We start from the raw sequence: 23,079 nt of genomic DNA, 5'->3' as shown, positions 1-23,079 counted from the left end.
CCTTGTGTCACACCCCTCATTGGGTTCATGGGTCAGAAAATGTCAATTTCTTTCATGGATTGCACTCCGACATTCCGTAATTATCGTTTGTAATATTAGTAATACTATTTATAATCGCTTCGTTCACTAGGCTCGTCGATTTCTTTGCTCTCTAGTAGTGTCAGACTTCTTGGAATTACAGTTGGCCATAAATGTATCCGGCCACCTGAGTATTCTCAGTCTATTTTATCTTCATCATTGTAGAATAAGATAATAAATTTATTTATAATTTTGTATAATCTTATAATTACGGTTTCATAATTTTCCATAAAATATACCAACGCCTCGATATTAAATTACTTTCGAAATTGTTAGGATATTATATCGGTTTATCTGCCAATAATTGAAGCAAGTATCATTCGCTGGGAAAAGTCGACATCGATTAGAAAAACGAGCTTAAAGCTATCTACGATTATAAATCACATTGTACTCTTTTTTTGAATACGCACGGAAAAATAACTGGAAGAGGAGAAACACGTGGGTTTCGAATATCATAGCGGCAGTCAAAATTGTTTAATTATTCTAAGATCTTAGTTTAACTTTCCCGGTACATAGTATAACTCTCGTTCTAAGTTCTAAATAGCCAACTTGAATACTTTTGTAGCCAACTACATACGTTCTTCTTCCTTTTCGTTTTACGAATGTGTCATCAACACCCTCGAATGCTTCAAAATGCTCTGCAAAAGCTACACGAGTTTGAAGCTGCTAATGTTTCCTAAACTCGCGGTATTCCCTTTCTTCCTGGCGTATGTGTATCTCGTTCTGCGTAAGTAGTCGGTTGATTATTCTTGGCGTTGTGATCTCACGCAAAAGTCAAGATGTAGCGAACGAGAAATGAAGTGTGTCAAGTTGGGCGGGTCTCGTGTCGTATGTACACTTTATGGAACAATCTTGCAAATTCTAAATGCCAGACAAATCTCGGTCGCGAAGGGAGATTCGTTTATTTTCACAGATCCGCCGAAATTACAGCGCACGAACGCTGTTAAGTATGTACTTCCGACGATGCAAACGAAAAGAACGAGTAGCCGGACAAAGAGCCACCACAGTAAGGATACAGAGAGACAAAAGAGCGGGCGAAAGGTGGACAAAGTGAGAGAGAAAGATAGATGATTCTGTCGCACGAAATCCTGTTAACCCTCGGTTGTTACGCGAATGTAAGCGTGGCTGTCCTGCAGACGTTTATTATACGGGCTGCTTCATTTTTACATCGCCAAACGGTATGAGCATATATTACAATTAAAAATAAGAAAAACGAACAAGCGTTGTATTAACACAGGAGTCAGAAATGCCTTGTTACCGAAAGTTACAACAAAAATACCAAAGTTATAAACGACTGAATTCTCGATCGATCGGCTATGTTTACCGAAATTCTTGTTCGTAGAGTCGTTCGTTCTCCTAAGTACAAAATTGATATCGTCGTCACATGGAATCAAATAAGAAACCAGTGATTTATAATTTTCGTACTTTTCTACCAACTACTCGATAAAGCGTTTACGAATCTATGCTTACATAACTTTCGTCCCTTACTTTCAATCGCAGAATATGCCGACGCTTAGCTCCGCCGATTATAGAATCTGTTAACAATGAAAAACCCTGTATATTCTTGCTGTAATGTACGGTGATTTCAGTCTGCCAAGGCTAATTCCTAGCCTAATACCTTGTTTCTAAAGTAAACACGGAAACCGACGGACCCCTCCACCTCCAACCTGAAAGACCATTTAATACCTCGATGTGGGCGGATGAGCGAAAATTAATGTCTCTTCGGACACGCGAATTGGATACAAAAAGAGTTAACTTAGCGGACAAGAAGATGCGAAACCTGTAGAGATAGACGTGAATCTGTGACGAGGGGGAGTCAGAGAGTCAGCGGAGGGTGGATTATCTTGACACATACGCGGAGCAAACGGAACACGCTGGTCTGTGGGATCGTATAGCTTTATCCGTACGCAGTTACACGGGCCAGATGCATCAGCGTGAAAATAGCTTTAAAGGGGATCGGTTCAACGAACAATCGTGCTCATCCCCCCTTCTTGTATCGAACTCTGATATTTTCTGGACCCCACAGCCACCGATCGAATTAAAAACAAATTATTCCAACGGTTCGAACGACTTCGATCCGTTTCCACGAGCAGACTCGCCGATATTTTCAAGCGAAAAATCCAGCCTACGCTGAAGCGAATTAATTAGTTGATAGAGTATCGAGGAAAAATCGGAGAGGGTTAGTTCGTTTGCGCAACGAATAATCTCATCGGTGGGTTTCGTTAAATTTGTTGCCACGGCTGGATCGATGGGTCAGAAAGTTCGTTCACTTTTCGGTGAATGTGAGCGTTGCTGCGAATATCAGAAATCGAAGTGTTGCGAATTCTCGACTAATTGGCCATCAGTCGGGTTGCAACTGATCGGTTGATATCGCGTACCATAAACGAGATTAATGCTCAAGGTGGAGGTAAATTAAAGATGCGGAATAGCAGTGCGTTTAGTTTATTTATTTTCACTCTTTAATATACACCAAGAGAATCGCCAGCAAGTTAAGATGCAGAATAATATTATGTTTAGTTAATTTAGTTGCACTGTTTAGTAACACGAACAGTATGACGCTCTGACGAAGATCGTTGTAAGAATTCTCAAGAAGCTTCGCTTGGTCCTTATATACTAACTCTCCGTCCCCGGTCTTTCCTTCTTACCATGTTTTTTATGGGAGGAAAATCTATTCCTTCCAGTTTTGTAATTGTGTACCCTCGTGGGCACATATTCTCTGATGGAGCACATTGATACCAGATGTGTATTTTAGAGCGGACCCAAGGAGCCCTTAGGGTGTTAAATAGCCTCTTGATGAGGTCCGCATCGTAAAGTTTACTTGGGAGGTAGGAAATTCGGATTTTCCCCCCAAAAAAGCGCAGATGTGCTGTCCAGGTCATAAACGGACGGTCACTTCAAATCCAGAATACGAAGTACATACTCGTTTTAGGTATATCTTATTTCTGGTTAAAAAAGTGGAATTCTAATAGAACGTATTAACGATTAAAATTATTAAATTGACAAATATAATTAAAATAGAGCGTAACAATTGGCGGTACGTGGAATGGCAATCGCTTGTTAGGGTTTAAAATATTGTCTTACATTTTTGCTGTGGCACGAGACGAATCTGGCCTCTTGTGTAGCCGGAACTCTATTTCAGCGTGAAATAGCTATGACGGTTGCGTTTGTTATATGTGTTACGCGTGACTCGTTAGAATTCCTCTTGACGAAAATAGTTTCGAGAAATGACGAGAGTAAAGAAAACGCTTCGTTTGAAAGTAAGGGTATGCGCAAATATTTTTGGTAGCCATTGTATGCACGGAGCGAGATATTACTGTGGATGCAACAGAGGGTGAGGACATTACAACGCGGAGAAAAATTAAGAAAAAAAAGTTGCCTGGCTTTGTCGCCGAAAGTTGCGCTACGTTTTATGTGCCAAAGCAACGTGCCGAGTGAAAGGGTTAGAAGAAGTAGTGAATCACGCGTCATCTGAATTCCTCGGCGATGTTTCTCCGCGTTAAACCGGCCGCGGAGGCTCCCGAGGCCAACCAAGAGACTAGCGTGAACCCGACCCGATTGGTGCCAGTCAACGATCAGCATCCCGGTTCGCTCGAGACGAGTTTAATACGTCAGTCGACCGCGAGGTCGAGCCCGATTGATTACAATTCTCGAAATTATCGCGGGAAATCGTGAGAAATGCAATCGCCTCACCCTGACAAAGAGATCGCTCCGATTGTTGAGCGCTGATGGAGCTTTATGAACAGATGCTGCGATGAAAAGTATCCGAGCTGTATATAGTGGTTTTCATAGACGCCAGATAACGTGTGTTTTAACACACGCTTCGATCGTCATGGTGGTCATCGCGTCATCTTTAAATTCATTAGAACGATTAAGACGAGATGAATTTTATGGACTAAACAATTTTCAGCAACGACTTGGGTCGCATCGTCGGGAAAAAATGGCCGAGTGTAATATTTTGCAGAAATGAAACGTTACGGTACGGTATATTTAAGTCCATTGCAACTGCCAGGGCAAAGTACATAAAATTCACGTGGCAGAGTTGACCTATTAATCAAATCGGAGTTAACGTACCAGACAGATTCGTAATCCTAGCGATGAGTTTGCTCGGTTGACAGATTAATGAAATGTAAGACAAATGTGACGCAAGGAGCATCGATTCTAGAGATTATTAACGCATAAAACACTGTCCAGTAAATTGTGCGGCGCCAGTTCTCTCGACAATTATCAGAACGAATTAACAGAAAATAATATCGCATTTAAATCGATATACCTAACATTTAACCTATTTCCAACAAGTATCTCGTACGAGGGCAGATTGAGAAATTACCGAAATCACCGCTGTATGTTGCTTTATTTGTTTCGTCATCGTCATCGCGGAAGCTTATCAATCTGCCATCGAACACATTTTCAGATCCGTTTCAAATTTTACCAATATGGTCAGGATACTCGTGTCTCGTTGCGGTGCTAATGCGATTTCAAGATCTTTTACACCATATATACGCAAAGAGTTTCGAAGGATGTTCGAATACTTTTTTTTGAATTACGGTATAACAGATTTTTACGAGCTTACGCATTGCAATCTTCGGATGTTTCATTCGCCAGACCGGTTAGCTCGCCCGAATACGCATCCATCGTATACACGGCCTTTTCGTTCATAATCTGACGAAATAAAGCTCGCGCGATCCAACTCATCGCCTCTCGACACAGTAGACAAGCAGTAAGCGATTCTCGCAGTGGAATGTCGTCGAGATAGAGTTCAAGACGTCTTTGTCGCTACTAGCCACATCCAACGGTTCACATTCCGTCGTTCGCGTGCTTTGCCACGTGTCCCGACGATCACCAACGATCACCAACGATCGCCAATTGCCACGAACCCTTCACGTTCGTCTACAAACTACGCTTGCGAGCTTTTATCAAATCAAACAGACCGATTTTTACCCCACTCTCGAGAAAACGTATCGTGCGTAGCAATCAAGCGTTTCAGAAGTCACATTGATCAATCGCATAAATTGAAAAGTAAGTACGTGGAAGCAATGGACGTTACAAACAGGCGGCCAGGCCGCGATCGGACAAGTTGTCTTTCGTTCGACACGGCGGCGTTTAATAAAATCGTGACATTCTTAAACGAGCCGCGGTCTTTAGGGTTAAAACCAGTTTTTAAGACGTCGTGTTTACGCCGCAGCTTCTCGCTTTAAACTACGTGTTTCTGAAATTTACCTTACAGTATACCATTACTTGTGTCATCTAAATAATTCGTCGGTAAGTAATTTGTTTCTTGAAACTTGAATATCGATCGAGCGTTCGTGTAATGAAATTAAGAAATTTAATATACAGAGGAGTTGACCAGTTTCCGCTTCTGAAAGGTTCGTATATTACTCGATCGGAAAACTTGCTTCGATCGTTTATCGTTTTATACAGATTGCTCGGTTCGGACAAAGATTTGCAGATTCGTTGTACGTACCAATAACTTGAAATCCTGGCGATCATATCATTTCGACGAGTTCAATGTACAAATTTAGGAACATAGTTTCAAAGTACGAAACACAGCTTTGGAGCATGCGATAAGAAAAAACGATTTCTCATCCCTTCAAACACAAATATTTCCTTAGGTCAGCTGCAAGAGACGAACAGAGAGAAGAAGAAAAGAATAAAACGAACTTGGTGGGGTCGTAATTAGCGACTTTAGTTTGTCGGATGGAAAATTTCTTATTCTCAGTCGGATAAAGAGTCAGTGCAGAAAATAGGAGATCAAGCGGACAATTATCCTCACGGGTAAGTCACGCGTAGAATCGCGTGTTATTTCGCGTTGTATTCCACTTTGGAACAATGACGAATACGATGACACCGACGAACATTGTTTTAATGGGATGCAGCTACACTTAGAAAGTCAATGTTCCAGCACTGCTTCTCCCTCTCTCTCTCTCTCTCTCTCTCTCTCTCTCTCTCTCGATAGAAGTATTCGCTCGAATTTAAGATGCGGCGCGCACGTTCGAACGAGATAAAATCCAGAAACCAGGGAGGGAACGCAGTCTCTCGAGAAATGAACGTAATCCTCGAGCCTTCTGCTCATCAAGAACGTTATGCCTTTAATTAAACGTTGGACGATTGTCAAACGAAATATAATTCGTTCGTCTCGACCGCGACCTCGCATCGAGAAGTTCGAATTCCTTCGGAAAGCTCATCGACCACGACCAACTGAAATTTCGTATAATTTCGCTCGCGTTATTATACGAAGAGCGACTCGTCTCTGTGCTGGATTCGCCGCTGCTCGCCGTCGAAAATAGTTCGGCGCCGGCGACGACGTGTCTCGTGAACTGCAACGCACTACGGGCATAAATTCGTTCACCCGACACTCGCGGACCTACTTACTTTAAAGCTGCGCGGTCCGAAAGTGTAGGAAATAGAACGCGCGTTGCGGCGAACCAACGATCCCGCCGCAATCGACAACTTCATCGACACGATCCTCCTTTAATTGAGAAATACGCTTGTCGGAAATAGAATGTAACGCGAGTGGCGTCGATTTGAAACGTTCGCTATTCGATAGAAGAATCGTGGAGTGTTTCGCGGATTTTTCTTTTTTCTTTTTTATCGTACGACGATCGAAGAATGACGAACAAGATCTTCGACGCGTTTTTTTTAAATTTCCAGACTTTGTCTAAATTCTGGTTCGCGTCTTAGACACATTTGTACCAATCAAGATGCCTGTTTGTTTCTTCATTTCAAATAAGCCGAACAGTCGGAAGCGCGTCTACCTCTGATTTCGATTTTTCACACTTCGCCAAGATGGTGAATATTCTTGAAACGTTAACAAACTTGCGTGCGAAGGTCAACGTCAAAGAGTCTTGTAATCTCTTTGAGAGGAAAATAGCCCCTGCCCCCCAAAGAAGAAAAACGAAATTCTAAACTGGAACAAACCCTTTAAATGGGTTAACTCCGCTTCTCCATATTCGTTCAGCCTCGATTTGGTGGACGAAAGCAGCGATTTCGGTTGGCGCAAAGTAGGAGAGAGGACGACCGTGCGATGTAGCACTCGAAGAGTTAACGATGACGCTGCTCGTGCCACGAGATCGATAAGTTTCAACGTCGGAGCGTTCGTCGCAGGCTCAGGTCAGCGAACGTCGCGACCGAATTTCACCACGGCCCGTTTAACCCGGTTTTATTCCCTCGTGCTCCACCTTCGTTCGCCGCAAATTCCAAACGGATTAGGAAAAACGGTGATAAACAAATTTTCAACGTTCGGTCGAATACATTGTAGTTAACCGTGGAAAGGCTCGAATTTGTCGGCCAACATAAATCAACGTCGTTAGGACAAAGCAACAAGGCATATCCGACAGTCAGCGTTCATTAGTTGCAGTCAGCGACTGGCATGTTGCAAGCAGTTAAACAACATTAACGGCTCGTTCATCGACTTTCGTCGCTGGATCGTTTCGCAGCGCGTTCCGCGTCTAATTGTTCAGCTGTTCGCACGTGCAACTTTCGTGGCAACTTCCACAAACTCGACCGCCGATGACTCGTTTCGAGCCACCCCCGAATCGAAATACGATAAGCGGTTTTGCATCGATTTGTGGAATTTATTGCGGAATTTACGATGCTTTATGATGCGAACAAAGTTTCTACGTAAGTACGTATTAACGTACTTTATGAATATTGGTATAGTACGATATAGTGTTTTATACCAATCATTAAAAAAAAAAAAAAAAATAGCGTTGATAAAACATAGTCCAATAAATTGCGCGTAATAGGAACGTAGCAGGAAATAACGATATTTCAAGTCTAATCCTGTTAAACTATTTACTGTCGAAGAAATATGAAATGGCCAAGATCTTTGTGTCATCGAGCGAAAGAAAATTAGGATATTTTTGTGTGGCAGTGATAATGAAAATTAGTAAGTTTTGATATTGTGCATTTTTTTGAATATTTAGTATTATTCTTACATGTCACCTTGTTTCTATCATTATTTTCCATTAGAACAACGTGGAAAGGGTAAAACAGTGTTGGTATACTTTTAAGGTCGAGAATTCTTTAAATTCGGAGCAACTAATCATCGAAAAAAATAAGGATAGATTGCAAGAATTTCTGAGAAAATTTCAACGTTCGACAAATTCTTCTCTACATTTCTGACACCTGAGCAGCTCGTTTATCCCAATGCTAAACTACTACGATTATCAATAATTATACATAGATACGTAAGCTTGAAGCGTATACACGGATTTTGTCATAATCGTAATAACAGCTTTTGTAGAATTTTATCAATCTACTTTATTGATTACCGCACTATAAGAAAAAAGCTGAAGTACACAAACGTCCCTAAGGATCGTTTCCCACGGAAATGTACATATTTTGTAACCCCTATACAGTTGCACGCGTCATCGTCGTAAGGATGCTAAATTTACGACCCCTTACGCGTTCCAGATTTATTTATGGTTCCCGTTACCATGACTTTAAAATCGTAAGCGACGTTATAAAACGTCGCCGTGTCTCGAACTTAACGGAACCGTACAATTTTGTTCGCCGATTCAGATTGCTATCGTTGCTGGCAATAAATCGATAGAGAAATATACGCGTCTGGCGTTAGAGATTTCGGTAGTTTACCGAGTATCAATTATCGTGGAGTATCCGCGAAGGTGCGAGGAGCCGTGACTCAACGATTATCGAGCCTGATACCAGATAATTTAAGATAACGTACCGTTTAACGAACTCGAGCTTTATTACGTGAAAGCGGAAGTATTTAATTGATTGCGAATCCAGATGCGATGTACCTATAGCTTTTTAATCGATTCTGTCTGGATTATTAATCCTCTCGCGATGGAATTTTCCTTGCTTGCGAGAAAAATTGCTTTTTTCTTTTTTTTTTTTTTAATTAGTTATCGTTAACAGAGACGCAATATTTCGAATGGTTCTGCAAGGCGGATGTAACACACGAAAATATAATTGGTTGTGTAATACGTGCAGGAGATCGAAGGAGGAATGTATAATTATTTCAAGTTACAGGCAGGAAGTTGTTAGGTAGAGTTGTTAGAAAATTGTTATTAGATAGAGAAATGTCAAGCGAAAGAGTCGTTCTTTCTTTTTTCTTTTTTTTTTTTCAAAAATAACATCGTATAATTTCGACGCGTTAATCGACGCAGCTTGTTACTTCACATAAAAAAATTTATAGAAATTTCTTTAATTTCAGTATTATCAGATGATTTTGTTAAGCTTATCTACATCCATGTTTTCTTAGTTGTGTCCATAAACAAATAAATTTACGTATACATTTCAACAGAGTAGATATTCCGTACGCATAATATCATAACTTTTCTCTACTTTTCAATTTACGAGCCTCGCGAATAAGATATCCGGCCAACTGATATAAACACCGGGCCATAGATGCACGCTGAAATGGTAATGGAAAACTAGTAGCGAGCTGAAGTTGTAAAGGAAAAGTCGAGACGTGGGCGTACGGGCAAGTAGAGAGGCGAGTAGCGATGTAATTAAGGCGTGTCGGCTGCATATTAAACGGTGTGGTCGCTTACGGTAAGTGGCAACGGAAGTCGTCCGGTGACATTATTTAATGATTTCCGGCTGGTCGGAAGACGCGACGAAAAACACTATCGGACGAATCCGCACTGGCTCGTACGATTCGTACGTCTCTAGCTTGCACATGGTAAAGATGTGTAAAGGTGCGTTTAGACAAGCGCGCGAATGCTCGCTTTAATGAAATTAAAGCGTAAGCGAGCGTTCTTTCGTTTAATGTAAACGCTCTCCGAGCAATTTCAATTACGCCGAAAGAGCTTCTTTACGACGACGTACGCGAGCAAACGTCCGTAGAGATTAGACAGAGCAGAATTTACAATGCTCAACGGTTATTCCCGGTTCAGTCTCCAGTCGAATTCGTAACAACGAATATCCGGCGAAGAGATTATAATTAAATGCATTGTTGCAGAGAATTCGGATGTTCGATTTCCGTACGAATGCTCGTTTACAGTATCATTTTACTGAATTTTATTAAAACGAGGCAAAGCTGCGAGCATCGGTTCGCTTGGTTTAAACGCACCTTTAGATGCTACGCTCAGGTCGATCGTCGATCAAAGGGATATCGTAGTAGCTGGCAAGGAAATATCGCTCGTCCGGATCCGTCGTGTAAACATACACCCATCGGGGACCGGTCGTTATTAAGGAGACCGGCCGCACCATTTCCTGTGGGATAGTTCACGATGATGTGTCACCCTCATCGTGGTTGCTCCACTCCTTCTGCCGAAATTAATGGCGCCAGTCGCCTCCAAAGGTTCCACTCTCCCCTTCTGGAAAACCTACGTGTCTTCTATATGGTGAGACCAGAAAACAATACAGTTGTTGGTTGTTGAATTACGGCCGAATTACTCCGAGCTTTTAATATTTCACATTTTGTATGGATTCGAAAGTCTGACGAATCGTTTCATTGATGATCAGCTGTCAGGTTTCGTACGAGATAAACAAGTGTTAGTGCTATTAATAAGTGCTATTACTAAAGACTAGAAACGTATATAAGCATCTAGCTATCGAATAATGACTTTAACGGTTAAAAACAATTTGTCTTTCATGACATGCCGAAGACACTTATCGACTGCGTAAATTGAAATTTAGAGAAGATGTTGGAAATTTTGAAATTTACCTTTGAATCTATAGTTACTTGTGTCATCTTGTTGCAATAAATGAACTCGTGGACGTAAGTCATTTGTCTCCTGAGAATCGAACATTAATCGTGAACCTATGTAAGGAAACTGAAAGAGTGACTCCATTCATCATACAAACTGCTCGAAAGCCGCATTGATCAACTCCGTATATTGAGAAGCAGAAAAAGACGATGATACTGCAGATACTATTTTTTACATCTATCTTGCAACTTGATATTATTTATGTCATCATTATGTTACGATAAAGAATCTTATGGAGTCATTTGTTTCTCGAGTATCGAACATTAATCGCGTGTTTATGTAATCTGTATGTATTAAATAATTTAGCTCGATGTTTATTATGTAATGTGTATGTATAAAAAAAAATACTATTTCTTCCAAAGTTTATCATTCTGGCTTATGAGAAATCACGTATCGAACGACCTAGAATTCTCATAAGAATATTTCCATTGTCTGCCAATGTGGGAAGTAGAATGAGCCAGAATGAGCCAGTAGACGAGTTAGTGCCATTTAATACGACGCTAGAAACACGCATATATCTCAGTGACTATAATTCGATAGCGAACCTCATCCTATGGTACATAGATTCTCTTGTTCGCCGGTCTGAAAGAGTAGAATTTCCGCAACGTGTAGCTTTGCAGATCAGAAATGGAGCAACCCTTAAACTCTTGACCCTAGTGTCGGCTATCATCGAATCCTTGGTCGCGTGACAAAGAGCGTACTTTATTATCGTCGAAGATATATATCGCAGTGAATTTTAATCAGATTTAGGAAACCTGTCTGTCTCTCGATATAAGTAACAAAATCGTCGTTTCGTTTCGAAATTTATCATCAATTTCTGTGTTGGCGAGTAAAATACTCACGTTTGTCTAATTTCGTTTGACCGAGTATCTTTCTTGACGGATTGTGAGTCAGACGTAGAGCGATAGTTTCATTAGATGTCAATGGGACGCTAATGAAATTTCATCACGTAATGAGCAACGATAATTAGACTGCGAATGTTTGTAGAAAAATGTATATAATTCAGATAGTATAAGAACATATATAAAATATCGAAAGTTATGTTCATCCAGTTGGTGAATAACAAGAGGCATGTATTTTAGCGCGACAATTGCTAAAGATATGCCGCGACAATTGCCAAAGGTTACGAAAGTATTTGGACACGTAGAGACATTTCTGAAACGTTGTCGAGTGTTGTACAAGGTATTTTGAAATTTCATCAGCACTTTAATCAGGCGTGAAAACACGAATCGATGGGAAAATGTCCACAGAATAGTAAGCAATTGTGCAAATAATATACTTTCGAAAAAATAAAGAGCTAGTTACGAAAAACGATCGCTTTTAAACGCGTACTATCGTCGTTTCACGATCTGTCAATTATTATATCAAGCTGGTCCAAAAGTTTCTTTCGTTTTAGAAGGAAACGATAGATACGCACCATCCTTCGCATTATATTATTTTATTCAATTACGTACGATCCATCTTGCCCTATTAAGATAAAGATCGCAACATTTGACAGACTAGGTTTCGTGTTCGTATAAACATTGCCAGATAAAGCAGCTGCGTGCAGATAGCGAAAGACACATTTACTTACACAATACTTTTATATATTTTCGCTTCTACGTTATTTCCACTACGCTTAACACAACCTATATACGTATTTTATAATATTTTCTCACCAGTAAGATGTAAAACTATAAATCACGGAGCATAAAATATAAAAAGTAACGGAATAAATTTTCGAAAATAATTCCCCATGAATTTTTTTCTCATACACGAGTTGACGATCTAAAAGTGTATCGCTGTACTTGATGAAATCGTGACTCGTGGCTTACTTGAAAGAGAACTAGAAACGACCCAAGTAGCCAGTTACCGGTACAAGGGTTAAACCCCTCTTAAAAGCCAGGCGTATTTAAAAGGGTAGATCGAGTAAACTCGATGGAATACAGGTCAAACGCGAGGAGGGTTGAAAGACAGTGACAAAAGGATAGGATGTGTTTAGAGAGACTGGAACGAAGCCAATCGCGATTGTGCGAGGCTCGCGAAAATTTCAGTCACGGAAGACGGTAAACTCAAGAGCGAGGGGAACCGGCAGCCGGAACCAGCAGAGGAAAGGAAAAAAGCATCGTCTAGACAGCAGCTTCCGGTATCGCTCGAATACACAACAGAAAGATACCCGGGAAGACCCCCGCCGGCTCGTTTCACCTGGCCCTACGGTCATCGGCTGGCCAAGGTGGATGACCCCATTTGTGGTGTCGCTCGCGTTGGCGCCCACACCCGCACCCAACCCTCGAGCCCGCTTACTCTGGCGCGCAGAGAAATCCAATTAATATGTGTTCCGTGCACGCCAATCGATTTAATTCCTCGCGAACAGCCCGGTATATTCGTCCCCGCGTGTTTTGTCTTTTTCCCTCGATCAATTCAGGTAACGAGATAAGAGACGACAACCCTTGTTTCCTGAGGGGGTTTCGATGAATTCCGATATCGCGACTCGTATTTTGTTTCGTTCGACAGGCAAGAAACGGTTTTTCGGTACGCCAGTCTATTACCGGTTTCAGATTAAAAAAAAAAAACAAAAAAAGAAAAAAAACATTTATACGACGTCCGATATTCAATTAAAATTATTAATGAAATTTGCTAAGTCACGCAAGTTACATGTTCCCACTGGTATAACATAGGGTGGTTGGCAATAAAATAAATAAAATTCGATAGACAAGCTACTAGGTCTCTATCGTAATTACAAGCTGAAAAATGATAAAATCATAGAAGAGGTATCTATAATCTACAGGTATTTCGTTAATATTATTAGTCGGAAAATTATTGTGCAACAGCATTCTAGGTGTCAAATTAGACTCATTGAAGGCTCTTAAAAATTGTTCGATCTGTTGCCCTAATAATGCCCTACATCCTTCCACGTTCTATATTTTGTTCGCCTTCTTCGTCACGCAATACTATAACCCTGTTTGTTAATCTGACGCTTCGGGTCAGTCACGAAAATTTGCGTGCTCTGTTCTTCGTGATTGTGTAACAGAAGTTGGGTCTATCGATGCTCTTTCGTTTGAAAAGAAGGCGCGATTCAATTTCCATTAAACACCGCTGAGTAAACTTTAGTAAAACGTAAATTCACGTATCAATTCTGGCTGTGTCGACATCGCGATTCCAAACTATGTAATAATCGCAAGGACCTTTATTCGAACGATTCTTCAGCTTCGTCTAATTCTCGTAAGTATGCTAATACCTGTGAACAGCGAAGTACATTCCAGCCTGTCTAATTTTAACAACCTCGTTCGTATCATTCATTCCAAATTACAACGAATCCCCAAAAACACAACTTTCCAACCACGTTCGTACTCTGAGTGGAAAAACAAACGATACTTCGAGACAGGTTCGAAATTCCTATGACGAGCCGACGACTCTTCTTTCGTAAGTTTCGCCAGATAATTTCTCACTCGATGTTACCGTTCGTTTCTAAACTCTAACGAGTCTACCAAGTGGTTTCGGGGTAGCTGGTTCCCTCGCCACTGTGAATTACAATCGCGAACGCGATTTAGAGTCGAACGCGCGATCCCTCTGTTTGTCTGAAGGGCCCTTAGGTGCCTCTTCTACGTTCCGACCTCCCATTATTCCACGGGCCAAGGCTTCCTTCTTCTCCTCCGCCTTTTCCTGGTCGACACGCCGCGCTGCGCCGCCGCCATTCCCCGTCGAAACGATCGTCCTCGATTTCCTCGTCGTTTGTTTTCGGTGCCTGGCCCCTCGAGTCTGCTTCCTGCTTCTTCTCCTCGCCTCGATCTTGTCCTTTCCTTTTGTACCTACTGTACTTACCTACGCCCTTCTACGATACACCGTCGTGTCCCACCGAACCCACAAGACCTCTTTCACACGACGGATACGTGTATCGCATTCGAGAATCAGATAGCCACGTGGCGCAGTTCCTAGCTAATCGTAAGTGTCATTTATTTACTTCTCAGTTGCTATCTTCTTGTCTATGGAATATACGTTTCTCGATCTTTCAGCCGCGGACGACATGGAAACCGCGTTCTACTAGGTCGACCGGAAAGTTTGTTTCGTTTTTATAAGGAAATAATACTACATAATAATAGAAATATAACGAAATTGGTCATACCTAATTCAATAAAATCATATAAAACGGAAATTGTTGTTCATCTATTATCACCTTACGAAACGAAAGAAACTTTTCGGACGACCTGATAAAGCGAGGAATGAAAGAGAAGAAGACAAAAGTTGCACGTGATTTTATATCGATAAGACTTGGTTTTGAATGACTAGAACATTGAATAATTTTTTTTCATGTTTTTAAAAATATGAAAATCTCCTAGCTGGAAGACGAATGAGGACTTTTCTGTGAAAATGGCCGACGTTGAAGCTCATCCATTTTGCTTATACGTACATAAAAGAGATGCAACAAAGGAAAAGTATCTAAGTAGAACGTATACATTAAGTCGTTCCCTGTAAAGGAAGAAAATGGATCTTGTCATACGCTATTTTAAGTATAATGTAGCCTACGCTACGAAATTACGAAATTATGGAGGGTTTAAGTCGTCATTTTGCTGGTTTTTCATTTTTTTTTAAGCGATACGAACCTTTGAATTTCGCAATTTTTCCCCACTTCTATAAAATCTGTACCCAGAGTTTCAAAAATCAAAGGAAACGGCTCTTTACTTTCGATGGCGGTGATTCTCGTAGCTGACGAAGCATAGAAAGGAATTTTACATACGTACGAGTACTAACACTGCGATTGCAATACAGAGTTGGGCGCATGTAATATACGCGAATCGCGAATCATATATCGTGTGAATGAGCTCTAAGTTCTTTTTCGGGTGATGGTAATTCGAATCGAGCCCCGAAAGTAAGACCATTCCGACGCTCGTTCCGTGGACGATGCGCATCCGGGAACGGCGTCGCGATGAATCAGCGGATATTGCCGGATGAGCATTTGGCTCCAGCTCCAAGCCACTTCCGGTATTCGAAACGGTATTAAGACCGAAGATGCTTTACCAAGTTTCTCCATTGTTGTTCCTGATCTTTATGATTTGCTACGAACTGTTATGCGACGAACCAGGAAATTACTTCTGTTTTAGATTACTTTGTTCCTCGTCTGAGTTGGCTGGCGTGCACGGATGATACATACCTCTTACGATTTTTATTTATTTATTCATTTATTTATTTATCGTAAATTTACGTAGACCAAGTTCTGCTCGAACAAAGGTTTGTATACCCTACGATTGCTGTGGCGCTTCGCTAGAACTCCGTTTACTTGCTAGGGAAAGAATACTTTGTACAATTGGAATTTATGTCTCCCCCTACGTACGATTTTTCGTTCGTATAATAGGAATTCACGTTAGATAAGAAGTAGTTTCAACCGGCTGTAGTTGATTTGATCGGGCTCCGACTAAAACTTTGTTCAAATAAATGCAGTTCATATAAATGGAATTCTACCGCGTAAGATCCGCTAGCTAAAACCAGACTCGCATTCCTTACTTTAGCCGGCAACTTTGCGAACTAAATAGAACTTACGGAGCAATTTAATAAGAACGTAACAGCAATGAGGGAACGCGTCTAAGTCCGAACGACTATTGTCGCCATGGAACTCGGTGAAGGGAGCAAAGAGCAAATCGTGGATTACACGCGGAAACACGATCGGCAATACACGGTGGACGTAATCACGTTTCGTGCTGCCTTGGTGAGCAGGCGAGGCGAGATTCGTGCGAAGCCGCACGATAGACACCGCGTCGCGTCGCGGCGTTCTGGCTTTCGTGCGGCGCCCCGACGCTGCTTTCCGGTCTCCGTCATGCTTTAACGAGCCGAAAGCACGAGAATGACAAACGTTACGCGGCTAATTTATACGCTCGCGCCGCCCGTTTTTCCAAACTGTTCCGTGTCCGGCTGGTAGAGCCGGTCGAATCGACGAGATCGCGATCATTCGTCGAACACGGCTGACACGCAATCCTTTCCATACAGTTTCTACCAGTATCCTTTGTCTCTCGAATGGTCTCGAGCGTTCTTACGAGATGCTTGACTAGCGGAATTTCGAAGGATGCTTGAGAAATTGTTTTCGATGGAGGAGCTGAAACAGCGAACGATATAAACGTCAGAAGCGAGGATTCTCAGTAGCAACGGTAAACGATGCCTGAAGCGATGATTTCTAATACAAACAAGAAATGTATGTGATATTTAAACCGATAGTTTAACAACGTTGAAGTAATGATTTATGCTAATAGCTAAGCAATGGAAATCTTCCGAACATCTAACGTACGTATTGTAACAAAACATCTTTCCTACGACTTGATCGATCGATTCTTCCGTAGTTGGCCACGATTCAATAGATAATCTTAGTTGGTTAATTTCGAACTTTGAACGTTTTACGCGCGCCAAACTAATAGATAATCTATCATGCGTTATTTAATCGAATGTTGTTTCTTTGAGTTGTTAATTAGTCGATCGTTGCGTAATTGGATAAAATTGAACAGGTAAATCGTACTCGGATAAATTCAAGCTTTATCCTTCCAACGTTCGTAGAATTTGCTGTCTAGATCGGCGATTTCATCGAGACCTCGATTCGACGAGGAGTGCCTCTCTCTCTCTTTGTCGAACGATCGTAATGCAACCGTGAATCCCGATGCGGATTTGAGCCGCGAATTCGTCCTCTCGATCGCGTCGAACCCTGAACGAATATAATGGACTGTTGGGACGGTGAATCGCCTCGTTCGTCGTGTCCCAGGGGTCTGGCTCGTTTATTATTCGCGTGAATTCGCGATTCGTCCCGATATTTTCCGCGAACGACAGATAACACACCGCGTTCCCCACAGCGCGAATCATCCGGGTATATCATCCGATGCTGTTTGGAATTGGATAAAACGAAGAGATCGTACCACTGATTTTTCCCTGAATATTTTTACGACATTATTTGCAGAAGGATATATGAAATGAGATATATCCGTATATATACATACGCTGTCTTCTGTTTACGTGTATTCGAGTTAGTATTTTTGTGATCGTTGATAGCGCGTAATCCGAACGTAGAGCGAATTATTTTAGAGCAAAAGTACGGAAAAATGAAATTTACAAGAAAATTATTATTTTCGTAATGGCCCCAAACATACGGCCTATGTTGTTGGTAAATCATTTTTAATACGTCGAATATATTATCGACTTTGCCATAATCCGCAGACCTAAACTCCATTGAGCCTGTTTAGTCTGAATTGGGAAGTAGGATCGAAGCGTATCGTATCGCGCCTAAGGAGGATTCGAAGGAAATACTTCTTGAAGAACGTAACAAACTAGGTCAAAAAATGGTAAAAAGATTGGTACGTTTTTAAATAAAGGATTGCATACTAAGTATTAAATGAAACGTTGTAAGAAAATTGTACCGCGGAATCGTCAATGTGCCAACACTTTTGTTCCGCTGAAAACAGACCTTTGTACGTGTTTTATCCTTTTTCTTCGCTACAGCTATTTTTAAAATTTATGATTCATGGCGCGCTTAAACTTCAAAGTCGGCAGTCACGTTAAAAAAAAAAAAAAAGGAAAATTAAGTAGATAATCAGCTTCTTCGCAGATTTACGAAGATTCTTATACGAAGATCCGGCCTGTGCCAATACTTTTGTTTGGCACTGTATTTCGTTTCGTTACACGTACGTGTATTTTGAGATGGATTCATACTCTTAAATCAAGAATACTGTCGCACCTATATTTGCTTCTAGAACAGATTTTACTCTTCTTGCAATCGGTATAAAATGCGTTTCGTTGCCGGTGAAATTTCATCGGAACAAAGGCGAACATTTTAATAAAATGTACGAAGAAATTGACGAGCGATTGTATCAGAAAAGATCCACAACTCAAGGTATAAAGTGTCAGAGTCTCTTTTACACTGACACAATGTACCACAATGTATCCAAGGTTAGGAAACGGGTAAAACAAATGGTCGCGATCACGATGTTGCCCAGCGGTTGGCCGCAGAAACATTCTGTCGCCCGTAAAGATTCGATGCTGAGTCATTTGACAATATGTCAAATAAGTCAATTGTCATAACGACAGTAGTCGTTTGCAGTAAGGCTACGAAGAACAATACAATATTATCATAAATCGCGGTGAAACGTCGATAAAATAGCGCACAGGGTATCGGTGGCCAAATTTGTGGTTCCCTGAACACGCATCTACTTGATGTACAATCGGTATACCGGTCTTGCGGGCAAATCTCGAATCTTTTGGCAGAATTTGTCGGCGTCCTTTCGCCACTACGAACGCTGTAACTTCCAATAAAAGCTCTTTTGTGTCGCCTATTTATATAGACATTTCTCGCAAAATTCTCCGTCAAGACAATGTTGAAACGAAGATTCAGAAAATTCGAGAGAATCCGTATTCGATACATTTCCGATCCAAATAGGTCGACGACGTCGTTAGTCATTTATTATCGATCGTACCGAAATGAAAGGATACGAATCGAAAGGAATATTAACGCGATAAGCGGAAAATCTTGGTTAAGATTAAATGCGTGGCGATGGTTGATACGAAACTGTACAGTCGTCTGGCAATAAAAGAAAGACATTGAAAATATTTGGTGATTTTAATTCAATAGCCAGTAACTGTAAGGTAAAAGCACGAACGGGTCGAATTTCGGCGGGAAACAGAAAGCACGAGCTGTTAAATATGTAAATGCAAAAGAGAAACACAATGTATTCCTGGATTCCTTTATTTATTGTGATGATCGGTGGAGAAAACGGGCCTCTTTCTCGTTGGCGAGCATTCGTGGCCGTTTCGATCGATCGCAGCGACGAAGCGGAACCATTATCCGAACCGAATGCGCCGCCCGAATCATCGATCGTAACCGGTTCCGTTGGTATGCACAAAGTGGCAATTAGTCGGAACGATGTTGCCGGTGAGAATATATGATGTGGTTATGCACAATCTTTCGGTTGTTGTTATAATATTACTTGTGCCGTTGGCAATCGTTTCCAGTGAATCGTCGAGCGTGCACGATACCACCGCAACAATGCGTCCCCAGAAGATCCACGCGTTTCAATATCTTCGAACCAGGCAACAAAAATAACAACTATATATGTACTTTTTATTTATGCTTGCGAAAAAGTCGGTTAGACGGTTATTTAACCGCTCGAAGAGAAGTTCGTCTTTGTTTAAATGGTAGACGATGACCGTTAAATCGTGGAGAACACATTTGTTGAAAGATTAAATTATCCAGAGATAATCATTATAAACGGTAAAATTCGTTTGCTTATCGATGATCAGACAAATATTCCATCCTAGATAATGGACATTCGTGATAAAAAATAACTTCTGTCGTCGATAATATGTCGTTTAACGATAAACAAGAAGGTTCAACGTAAATTTGTAATAAAAATTGGCTAATTATTCATTGCAGTTATCCCCGACCAAAATCGTTCGAACCAAGATACCGATTCTTATACTATAACTTTCTTCCATCTCGGTTACAACCGTTATTTACGATCCCTCTTTCGAACCATTCGCCATCGTCACCCGCCATTTTCGTCCTAGGAATTTTCCATCGCGGACCCCGCTGCGTCTGATGGTGGCTCGCTGTCTCGTGGTACCGGTTTGACAATAATTTAACCTCTCCAAGGCCTGGATCGTGAGAAGATTCCAAACGTCGCCGCGTTTAGGAATCTTAAATGTTGCAACGTTCGATATTTCCGAAGGTTGTTGCCTGTATCGAGTGGTATAACGCGGGAATCATACGAAAGCTGTTTCGACGTGTTCGCAACTGTTCGATAAGATCGCACCAGAACAACAACGGTGAGTTGTCTACTGCGCATTCATGCTACGTGCCATTAAAAATCAAAATTAACCCTTCGTTCGTACGCTTCTAATGTTACGGTAGAATTTCCATCCAAACTGTATTTACGATTATCGTTTTTCAATGTTTTCAATGTAACATAGAAGTTTCGTTTGTACGTCTTTTGTACATTTGCCACAAAGTAAACTTCGCTTTTCTTATTTACGTTTACCGCGATTTATTTATATTAATCCTAGAACCGTGGCAAACGTCGAAATCGCCTACTATTTATCTCATATTCTTTACCAAGAGAAACACGTAATGCGAATGGAGAGAAACCGTGTTTCGAAAAGAAAACGAAGTTCTACGGATATATATATAGTATATATATTTATAAAAATCCTTTTCCGTGCCCGTAACTCGCGACAGTTCAACTTTAACACCCCGAACCGAAGTTGCCGCCTTAGTTTCTCAAAGAAATGAATTGTCGAATGACGACCGATATCGTTGGAAACAGTAGGAAAATACGCGGAGATGAAGGGAGTTTCATCGGTGCAGGGCATCCGAGTACTTCGGCCTTTAGGTGAATGGCTAATAACCTTGAAGAGAACGTCTGGAATGCGGTGTCCGTTGAAATTTTTTCAAGTAACCACGCGATCCCCTCCAACCTGTCAGCCGGTTGCACAGCCGACGTTAATCCCGATGGATCGTTGCAATTTTGTTGTACCCGCGTGACAGGTGGGTTCGTCGATCTCCGGCCAACCATGGTGTTGCCGCTACGTGTCTCGACTCGGCTCACACCTGCTAACAACTCCGTTAATAGAACCGGCCGACTCGATTCGCTTCTTATGTTAACCCTTTCGCCACGCCGGACCTCGCCAAAAAATCTCGTACACCGCTGTGCGTCAGCTTCAGCTTCAACGATAAACGCATACTTTCGTCCGGGTAACGTCGTTAACAGGTTGAATGGCGAGATATTCCATTCAATATTCCATAGTAACGATGATACCGGTATCAACCCTTAGACAGTTTGTTTCTTTGAAATGCATTTTGCGGCAGATAATTTATACGTACGTAATCAGAAAACTCTGTAGAAACGTAATCCACTTGTTGTAGTTGCTTTAGAGAGTACAGTTATCACGCGTGTACACGTTTCGTTTATCAGGTGTACGGAAAGTTTTAGTCTTTTCTTTTTTCAACTTTCTATTATATTATTTGTGCACAATAGGTGGAAATAATTTCTCCCATTGTGCACGACTCTCTGTCGAGTTTCGTATTCCGTCGTAAGAAAATGACATTGGAGCGTTTTCGTATTTCTGCGGCATCTTGAAAGTGCTGCCCGACTAAAGAGTATTGCATCGACCTGAATAAATGGTAATCTGTCGGTGCCAAATCTGGAGTGTACGCCGCGTGCGGAAGAGGTTGCCAGCGCTAGTTAAGGATAGTGATTCGAGGCACATGCGTCCTAGCGTTGTCGTCATCGCCCATTGTGCTCGCTACCGTTTTTGCGAGCTTATTGTCGCCAATCGATCACGAAGTCACCGTTTCAGATAGATCGATAGCAATCAATCAATTGCAACGAAAAGGCGAGAAACTATATTTTGCAAGGTGTAGAAGGGTTTCTACCGCGCTAAGCTGATTTTGTGGACTCTTTTCCCCAATAGAAAAATACAATAAAATACGATAAATTGGTATAATTATAATATTTAAAATTGATATTACGCGATAACGATATAGAATATAGAGGATTAAATGAATAACGCTGCGCTTCTTTTATTAAAATATATACAGGATGTCAAAAAAGTGTTAGTCATGGTTTTGGGAGGTGATCGTACACCTTCGGATCGGTGGAGATCCGTTAAAAAAGTAGACTGCAAAATTGACGCTTTTTCCGTTGAATGGCACGGTACTCATCGCGAGGAACAAAAGCTCGAAAGAAACCATGCGTCGCGAATCTCTTCGTTCTCTCGGACAAAATTGCTTAAAGTTTCATTTATTTTCAAACTGGTTTTTATTCGTATTTTAATGTCAAATATAATAACACGAAATAACGAAAGTGTCATTATCTTACGAATGAATTTACATACTTTGTGAAAGTATACGTAATATATGTCACTTTAATCTTCAAACTGACTTTATTACACGTTAAAGTCAGATATGGAATAAATCAGACGTGTTCAAATGCCGCTGACTGAATCTCTGTGTCATACTGTGAGAATTTCTATGCGCTCGAACTCCTGTGTTCTAATGATCGAGAATGTTGCTGTTGAAAGAAATTCTTTCATCCAGAAACGAGATATCTTCGAGATATCGTGCATTGCGCTCTAATGTTCCCAGCATCCAGGGACAAAATTTTCGTCATCCTACGAAATTCTTGCGCGCGATGAACCTCGTAAAGATCTTCTTGAGAGGCATACCGGCACAAATTTACTCTTCTTTACGCCAATGGACACGAGGACCCATCGAGTGAGGAATTTGGTGTAGCAATTGTGGATCGTTGAACCCTCTGGAAATCACGACGACCTGGAACTTACTTTTCCTCGATATGTATATATTACGAAACAAAATTTATTGCTT

At 41.2% G+C, this 23,079-nt stretch overlaps 1 protein-coding gene and 1 long non-coding RNA gene across 3 annotated transcripts in view; one reads left to right on the top strand and one right to left on the bottom strand.

Annotated features, from left to right (window-relative positions):
• The window catches only part of LOC117236747, a 123,096-nt gene that overhangs the window by 18,622 nt on the left and 81,395 nt on the right, over positions 1-23,079 (bottom strand). The window lies entirely within an intron of this gene.
• Positions 1-23,079, top strand: part of LOC117236734 (insulin-like peptide receptor) — a 108,304-nt gene that overhangs the window by 51,515 nt on the left and 33,710 nt on the right. The window lies entirely within an intron of this gene.

Source organism: Bombus vosnesenskii, unplaced genomic scaffold (genome assembly GCF_011952255.1).
Source record: "Bombus vosnesenskii isolate JDL3184/JDL3185 unplaced genomic scaffold, Bvos_JDL3184-5_v1.1 scf7180000013352, whole genome shotgun sequence".
In the NCBI taxonomy this organism is placed as follows: Eukaryota; Metazoa; Arthropoda; class Insecta; order Hymenoptera; family Apidae; genus Bombus; species Bombus vosnesenskii.
This window is presented reverse-complemented; position numbering and strand designations above follow the sequence as displayed.